General features: G+C 40.4%; 1 non-coding gene across 1 annotated transcript; it reads right to left on the bottom strand.

Moving 5' to 3' along the window:
* Positions 1 to 6,103: 6,103 nt before the first annotated feature.
* Positions 6,104 to 6,222, bottom strand: LOC145417930 (5S ribosomal RNA). Its single transcript, XR_013900592.1, has one exon. It is a non-coding gene; the product is annotated as a 5S ribosomal RNA (ribosomal RNA).
* Positions 6,223 to 9,215: the final 2,993 nt, after the last annotated feature.

A 9,215-nucleotide genomic window follows, 5' to 3' on the forward strand; every position in this document is an offset into this window, starting at 1 on the left:
GTATTGCCTTATTCTGACATTGACGTAGGGGAAATTACCTGCAAAAGGACGAAAATCTTGGGCAAGTTAAGGTGAACGAACTATAGTCTTTCTAGTACATACAGGCATCATTCTACCTTCATTAGTGGTGCTGGAGAGGGACGCCTTCATGTGGTGGCACTGATATAACCGAGAGGCTCAAATGACTAGTTATACAAAAGTCCTTTTTCTAATTTCCAATCCCTCACCTCTAATAAAAGAAAATGGTGGACTGAAGGAGGGAGGGCAAATTCAGCCTGCAGTCCACTGGGTTCACGCTGCAGATGAACCTGCTGCTTCGAGAACAACAACAACAACAATAAAAACAACTATTACTATTATTATTATTACTACTACTACTACTACTACTACTGCCTCTACTACTGCTGCTACTACTACTACTACTTCTGTTACTACTACTGCCACTATCACCACCACCACCACCACTATTACTACTACTACTACTACTATCACTAGCACTGCTACTACTTCTACTTGTACCCCTGCCATCTCAAATAATTTATATTTCACATAATTATCCAACTGTCAGCTTAGTTGGGTTTGCATTATCTTTGTACTGCTCACTTCACATCGAGTTTCTCTCTTTTTTATCGCACATCCAATTACTCTCTCTCTCTCTCTCTCTTTCTCTCTCTCTCTCTCTCTCGTACACCTTCGACATCCAGTTTCTGAGAATACTAGGATCTACTTGCATTCGTCCTTTCACCCGGAGAACCTATTTTCTCCTATTTTTCTTTTCTTTTTCTTTTCTTTCTTTTTCAAACGATTTTATTCGCAGGAACGCCCATTCGTAGTGAAGGGGTTAAAAAAAGCTATACATCTAACCCTCCCAGTTGGAAAAGTGTCCCCTGAGAGAGAGAGAGAGAGAGAGAGAGAGAGAGAGAGAGAGAGAGAGAGAGAGAGAGAGATGTATATACGGATACAGATACGCAAATTAAAGAAAAAAGTATAAATTGGTGGTTAACGCGGGTGTCTAATACGGACGAAACTTTTCAATACTGACGAAAACCTATGAATGCTGTCGTCTCCTCTGTTTTCAAAATATCAGGATTTGTCACACCTAAACAAAATAGTCTTCTGTTGTCCTGTATATGCTCTGTTCCCTTTAAATTGGTGTAAATCCGGCATCCCCAGCTTGAAGGCTAGTCAGGAAAAAGTGCAACGGAAAGGTCGCTCTTACGTAGTACTGCCCTGAACTACGTGATATAAAATGCAAGAGGACGAAAATCTTGGCCAAGCTAGGAGGAACGAACTATATTATATTTTACTGTAGACATACAGTAATGTGCATAGTTAACATACGAGAGAATATTAATACCCTATATAATTTTATACCCTACATAATTTGATACTTTTTTCTGTTAATATAAAAGACAATATGCTCGTAAACAGGTCATATACACTGATATTTATTCTTCTACATGCAGTCTATAACGGCTCAGTCGGCTAGTGTGGGCGTGGGTGTGGTAGTGGGAGGAGGAATAGACTGAATGATGCAGGGGAGATACTGATAACACTGAGCCGTCCCCACAACACACGAGAAATCACCTAGTGGATTGGAAGAGGAGCGTTATATATGGAGTACCCTATAAAAAATCTAATACTAATAATCTAAATACTATAAGAGTGAGCGTGTCAAGGTTCAGAGAGCAAGAGGGTTAGGTGTCAGTAGGGTGGGGTGGATGGGGGGAGAATTTATTTGAGTTTTCCTTTACGTTATCCACTCTTTGATAACTCGTTTCTCCTGTATTTTTTTGTTTCTAGCTGTCACCCCATGCTCACACACTCACTCACCCTTACATACTCACTCGCTCACTCACTCAACCTCCACTCACTCATTCCTTTACCCACCTGCTCATCCATCCTCATTCAAGTCCATTCTTCTTCTATAATTAACTCATCCATTCATTCATCCTCATTCAACCATTCTTCTTCAGTTACTCCATCCATTCATCCATCTTCAACTATATACCCTTCCTTCATCAAATAATTCTGCCTCTCATCCATCCATCCTCCATCTTCTCTTCATCCGTTTGCATAGCTACTCTACACTGTTCACTCACCATTCCCTTATCATCATTTCATCCAGCCATTCATCCATCACTTACCCACCATTCCTTGTCCAACACCTTTTTATTTACTCAACCACTTATTCAATTCTCATCCGCCCTTTAATCACTCATTCTTCATTAATTTTTCGAGCTACTCATCCATCACCAGTCACTCTTTCCTCATCTTTTCATCCAAAACTCATCCATCTCTCACCCATTCACTCGTGACCCGTACACCAAGTCTCTCACTCATTCACACTTACCCTGATCCTCGTCATTTACCCATCCTCTACCCAACCACTCATCCACCTTCAACCCACCTTCCCCTCTCATCCACCTTACCTTCCCCCTCATTCATCCTCAATCAATTTAACCCTGATCCATTCGCCCAACCACTCATCCATACTGAATCCAATTTCTGTCCTGATCCACAGTCTCTTCTTCCAATCACTCAGTCGCTCATCCATCATCATCCACCACACTTCCACAGACCCACTCACTCATTTTTTCTCATCAGAGTGCCATCCATCCTTCCACTCACCCACTCTCACCCACTAGTTCCATACATTCATTCAGTCATCTATCCTCACCCATTAGAGTTCCGCAATAACTGTCCATCCACTCACTAAACCCACCCATCCATCCTGATTTATCACAGACCCATCCACCCACTCAGCTCATCCACCATCATTTCTATTTCTGTCTCATCCATCTTTTCACTTCCTCATTCATCCATCCAGACCAATCACGATACAGTTCATCTACTCTCTCACCCAAGCATCCACTCTCACCCATCATAATCCAGACTTCATTCACCCAGACTATATTCCTATCTACACCACGGCCATGTAACTTATCATCCACCCTCCACTCCCCACCCCGCCGACTCCACCCTTTCATGCACCTTATCACCCGCCCACCCTCCCATCCACCCCAGTACCCCACCCTCTCCACCCTCCACTCCACTCCCCACCCTCCGCCCTACCTCCACTTCACTCCACTTTTCTCAGTAATCGTGACATACTAGGAAGTTCGGGGTATATATGCTAATGGACATCTGGGGTTGGCTTTAGTGTTAACCTTGCAAGCACGCAGGTCACACGTCGTCTCCCTTCTCCTCCATCTCCACCATCACCACCATCACCTTATCCATGCATCTCCACCATACTTATTCACTCACCTCCACCATACTTAATCCACATTCCTTTCATTCACGTCCTACACCATCATTATCGCATTTTATCCTCACTTACCGATTCATCTTCAATATATTTATTCACTCATCTCCACCTCACTTACCCATTCATCTCCACCATATTTATCCACTCATCTCCACCTCACTTACCCATTCATCTCCACTCCACCCACCCATTCATCTCCACCTCACTCACCCATTCATCTCCACCATATATATATCCACTCATCTCCACCTCATTTACCCATCCATCTCCACCGTATTTATCCACTCATCTCCACCTCATTTACCCATTCATCTCCATCATATTTATCCACTCATCTCCACCTCACTTGCCCATTCATATCCACCTCACTTAATTGTCAGGACACTAAAATATCATGACACACTACATAATAGCTAGTAACGCATATCATGTAATTTAGAGGTCAGGTGAAAGTCGTGCCTAAGGGAGAGGGCTTGAGGAAATAACGTTCGCACATTCTCAGTTTGGAATTTCACACACACAGCAAAGTGTGACGCCGGGTGGAAACTCCCCAGGCTCGGGAAGGTTCCACACACAAATGCCCTTACACGTGACGCAACCAGTCTTATACAGAAGAAATGGGAGAGACACGGCAAAAGGGATTAGGAGAAAATAGAGGCACGACTAGGAGAGGCAAGGAGCACGCGAGGTTAGCCAGTATAAAACTGAACACACCTCAGTACTGCTCTTGTGAGATACTTCCTAGAAAACTCATCTCAGTACTACTCTTGAGATATTCCCTTTGAAGAAAATAAACTGCAATCAAACCCCAGACTCATCTTTATCTTTCTCATGCCATCTATGACAAGTACAACGAACATTCTCTTCTTCTTAATAATCCCTACAATTCAATACACTTACACTAGCTCGGCGACGACTAAGATATATTATATTTTATAATTAATATATATATTAGTGGCAGGGGTGTCACACTTTGCTGCGTGTGAAATTCCTAACTGAGAATGAGTAAACGTTATTTCCTCCAGCTCTCTCGCTTAGGCATGATTTTCATCGAACCTCTATATTACATATATAGGCTACGTTACTAGCTAATATGTAGTGTGTTAAGATATTTTAGTGTCCTGACATTATCACACATCTTACTCCATCATTCATTTCCACCTCGCTTAATCTCTCATCACCCTACTTATCAACTCATCTCGTCCTACTTATTCACTCATCTCCACCACACTTGTTCACCCACCTCCATCTTAGTTATTCACTACACTTAGCTATGACTAAGTCACCTCATAACTTTCCACTCCTTCCTTATTAGGATATCCACTCCTCCACTCCATCCATCCTTCCACAATGTCATTCATTCCATCCATCCTTCCACACTGCCATTCAATCCATTCATCCTTCCACACTGTCATCCACACTTTCATTCCCTTATTCATCTTAGAACAACATTAATTAACTCCAGACCATCCATAATTCGCTCTAGACCATTCATAATTCGCTAAAGACTATCCTTTGGTCACCTGACCATCCTTAATTCACTCCAGACACACCACCATTAATTCCGTCATCAGAAATAATCATATCATCATCATCATTATCAACAACATCAACAATATCCAAACCAGTTACTTATCACTCAGTCAATTCAGTCACTAATCCACCCATCAGTTCCTTCATCAATAGACACTACCATCATCATCATCATCATCAACTCACTTCTCTTTCCTTCAGTCCACCTATATTATTTTACTCATTAGTATCATACGGTACACGAAAAATTATTGCGACGATATTCTTCATGCTAAGGAAAAGGTATGTCTCTCTCTCTCTCTCTCTCTCTCTCTCTCTCTCTCTCTCTCTCTCTCTCTCTCTCTCTCTCGGCCCTGTAGACTTTGGTTCCTTTCTCCTTGCATTAAAAAAATCGGAGTCTTGTACCGCTTGACCACTATGAATAAATTATAAAAATGGCATCTAAAAATCACTACATTAAAAACAAGTACGGTAAATTAAAACTAAGAAAAGAAAAAATGAATAAATAAATAAATAAATACAGTTTGTCCTCAGGATGCAGAAGCAGCAATCAATAAAAAAATCCACGTTACAAATCAACCTTCACTCAGATTATTATTATCATTATTATTATTATTATTATTATTATTATTATTATTATTATTATTAATTTATTAATTTATTTACTCCTGCTATATCAGAGACTTATTCAGACTGAGAGAGAGAGAGAGAGAGAGAGAGAGAGAGAGAGAGAGAGAGAGAGAGAGAGAGAGAGAGAGAGAGAAAGAGAGAGAGAGAGAGAATGATAATCAATAGTGAAAAAAGGAAAGAAAGAAAGAGAAAATGAGAATGAAAGGAATGAGAAAGAGGAAGTGACTTGGAGAAACAAGGAAAAAGGAAGAGAAAGATGGAAGGGGAGGTGGAAGTTCAGGAAGTGAAGTCGATGGATATAAAGAAAGACAAACTGATCTACTACAAAATAAAAATAAATAAATAAGTTAATAAATAAACCTTCCTTTACCAAACGATACTAAGTGACTGATTCGGCTACTCGTCACCGATTTATTCCGTACATTGCACCTTAATAAACCTCATAAATGTTTCCGATGTACTTTACCGCGATATTATTAAGGTTTATATGCAAGGGAAAATTAAGGTGTGGATGGAAGATATAAATGAAAGAGAATATAAAGGTTTCAGTCATTCATTGCCAGACGCCATGTATCCCAAACTGGGTGGCCAAGGGCTTAGAGTTAATTGTTTTACAGGGAGGGGCACTAATCCTCCACCAACCCCACTTTAGACGTAAGGAGAACGTTATGCCAACAGCATCTGGTGTTCCCAGGCGGTCACCCATCCAGGTACTAACCAGACCCAACGTTGCTTAACTTCGCTGATCGGACGGGAAGCGGTGTACTCAACGTGGTATGGCCGTTGTGCAAAATAAGTCGTCAAAGAACAGATGTTGCAAACGCCCCTTTATCGTGCGTTTGGAAGGGGAGATTTTAAGACCTGCACTGCACAATCCAGGGCAAAAAGTTCACCTAGAATGTTCCCATTGCATGTCCGTCACTCCACCCCCATATTCTTGTCGGATAAGAAGGCTCCCTAGCACCACTGCCTTAGAGATTTATTTTTTGATGTGGTTGGTTAATATCAATTTGTATGCTATTAACGCAGAAAATGGTGGTACTGGAATTATTTAAATGACCTAAAACTGGATAGTAAGGAGTAATAAGCAAAATGAATTGCCTACGAAGAAGTGTTAGGGACCCAAGCCTTTCCCAGCTTTGGAATAATAGCCAGCAGAGACAAGATGTAAAATAAAAGAGGTGGAATATTAGGCCTAGCTTTCTCCCTGACTGTCAAAACTTACCTAAAAATACTTCACCCTTCCTGCGGCTCTCCTCTGCTGGCTAATATTCTTCAGGTGAATGAAGCGTGTTTGTTTTTCTGCCCTTATTTTATTTATTAATTTACTTACTTATTTTACTATTTATTTATTTCATTTTTTTGTTGACGATGCGTCTGAGAGAACTTTGATATGATGCGTCGGGAAGGAAAGTAACAAACGTTGTTTATTATTATTATTATTACTATTATTATTACACGCCTGAAGGCCGCCTTCGGCGACCTTCGCTCGATGTCAGAAGGCCAGAAATGAGTCATAACTCGAGAACCGGTGGCATGTTTTGACTGGAAATTGTTTTACTCTTCAAGTTAAAGCATGTTAGCTGTACCTTGCTGTAATAAAAACTGCGCTACATTGCACCGTCTTTGCTGCGGAACGGTAACAAACAAACTAACAAACACAGAAATCGGATCATTTTAATATAGATTATTAATATTATTATTGTTATTAATATTATTATTATTATCATCATTATTATTATTACTTATCTATTTTAATCATTATTAATATTATTATCAGCAAGAAAAGTGACGGACATGCCCTAAGTACAAAGTAGACGTAGTGGAAAAGTACAAACTAGACGTAGTAGAAAAGTAAGAGTCATTTTTAACCCTGGCTACATCTCAACCTGTCCGCGAACAAACTGATCCACCTGTACCTAAGCTCCCCATGATTCTTGTCCGTCCTGCAGAAAATAACGCTTGCGATAGGGATTATATCGTAAGAAACAACACTTTCGAAAGGCATTTTATCGTGAGAAATAACAGGAAATTTACCATTAGAAATAACACTTACAACAGGATCTGCATCGTAAGAAATAACGGGGATTTCATCGTAAGAAATAACACTTACAGCAGGGATTTTATAGTAAGAAACAACCTACAACTGGAATTTTATCGTAAGAAACATCTTACGACGGGTATTTTATCGTAAAAATTAACACTAACGACAGGGATTCTATCGTAAGTCCGTTTCTGAATCTTTGTCCATTTTCTTTAGCGATTTAGTTTTGTACATTACAAATCAAACTTATCTTGTAAGTTATCCATGTAAAATCAATCGCTAAGGAAGAGATGTTAGGAAGCCATAATCTGACGCAAATTATGGACTGCAAGGGAGCGGCAACTTTAGTCTGCAGTCCACTGGATTCACATTTCAGACGAACCTGGGGCACAACAACAACAACAACAGCAGAATAAATCGCTGTGGAAAAGGTGTTACGATGTCTCTGCCTGTCTTAAAAAAAAAAAAAAAAAAAAAAAAAAGACCCAGTGCTTACTTTCGACAACAGTGAGATCTGGCCCAGAACGGCAGCGGAGGGTGTGCGGTTTTACTCCTCTATCCCCCTCTCCTGTCATTACATTAGTTTAAATATCGCTCTCTTGTCATTCATGTCATAAAATCTTGAAATCACTGAAATTCTTGCATATTTAACGGCACTGGAAAGGAGGTATTAACAGTGTAGCATATATTTTTGTATAACGTACAACCACGAGCAAACGTTGGCCGACGGTCCCTTGCCAGCATTGTGTTCTGCCTTCCGTATTTCGCATACTTTAGAGAATATCCTACCTCTTCACCTTTATTTTAGCACTTCATACTACTATCATTATATATATATATATATATATATATATATATATATATATATATATATAATCATTTAATAACACGTGATTTATTAATATACTGATACCCACAGGGAAAAAGGAAACAAGAAATATCATGAGCATTTCCGTGTTCATAGACAGAGAGAGAGACGGTATATATATATATATATATATATATATATATATATATATATATATATATATATATATATATATACCCAGGCTGCTTCCCCCAAGGAAAGGGAGGTAGCCGAAACAGGACAACACAATCCCCATTTACTCATCCATTCAAACACATTTATTTACATCTTAGCCCCAAAGGGGAGAAGGGACAGATCCTCACCGCACCACACCGCACAAGGGTCAACTGCGCAGTGCAATCAGTGACCACCACAGCAGGGCCCGACAGCAGAGCTGGTTTACCCCTGCCACATCATAATAGACCCATCCCCTTACCCGCACCTGACCTGACTAGCTGATCAGACCGAATGCGGGAGAATATCTCCTCAAGGCTGCGTCACCATTTATTCATTCACAATTTCTCTCCATTTATTTCTGTCATGCACAGCCACTCTTCCTTGCTCAACAGACATCCCTCTCACATCCAGCGCTCTCTTCACACTGTCCATCCATCCTATTCGTGGTCTTCCTCTCAGCCTTACACCTCTCACATCAGATCTAGTTATCTTTTTCACCAATCGCTCATTATCCATTCTCTCCATATGCCCAAACCATTGCAACACCCTCTGCTCAACTCTACCAGCCATCTCCCGAACAACTCCAGTTCTCCTTCGCACTTCATCATTTCGCACTCGATCCATACGCATCACTCCACACATACTCCTCAGACACCTCATCTCCATTACATTCAAACTTTTCCTCTCTGCTACACCCATATTCCATGTTTCAG

Source organism: Coenobita brevimanus, chromosome 111, assembly GCF_032717465.1.
Source record: "Coenobita brevimanus isolate Jiangsu-jjx chromosome 111, ASM3271746v2, whole genome shotgun sequence".
Taxonomy (NCBI): domain Eukaryota; kingdom Metazoa; phylum Arthropoda; class Malacostraca; order Decapoda; family Coenobitidae; genus Coenobita; species Coenobita brevimanus.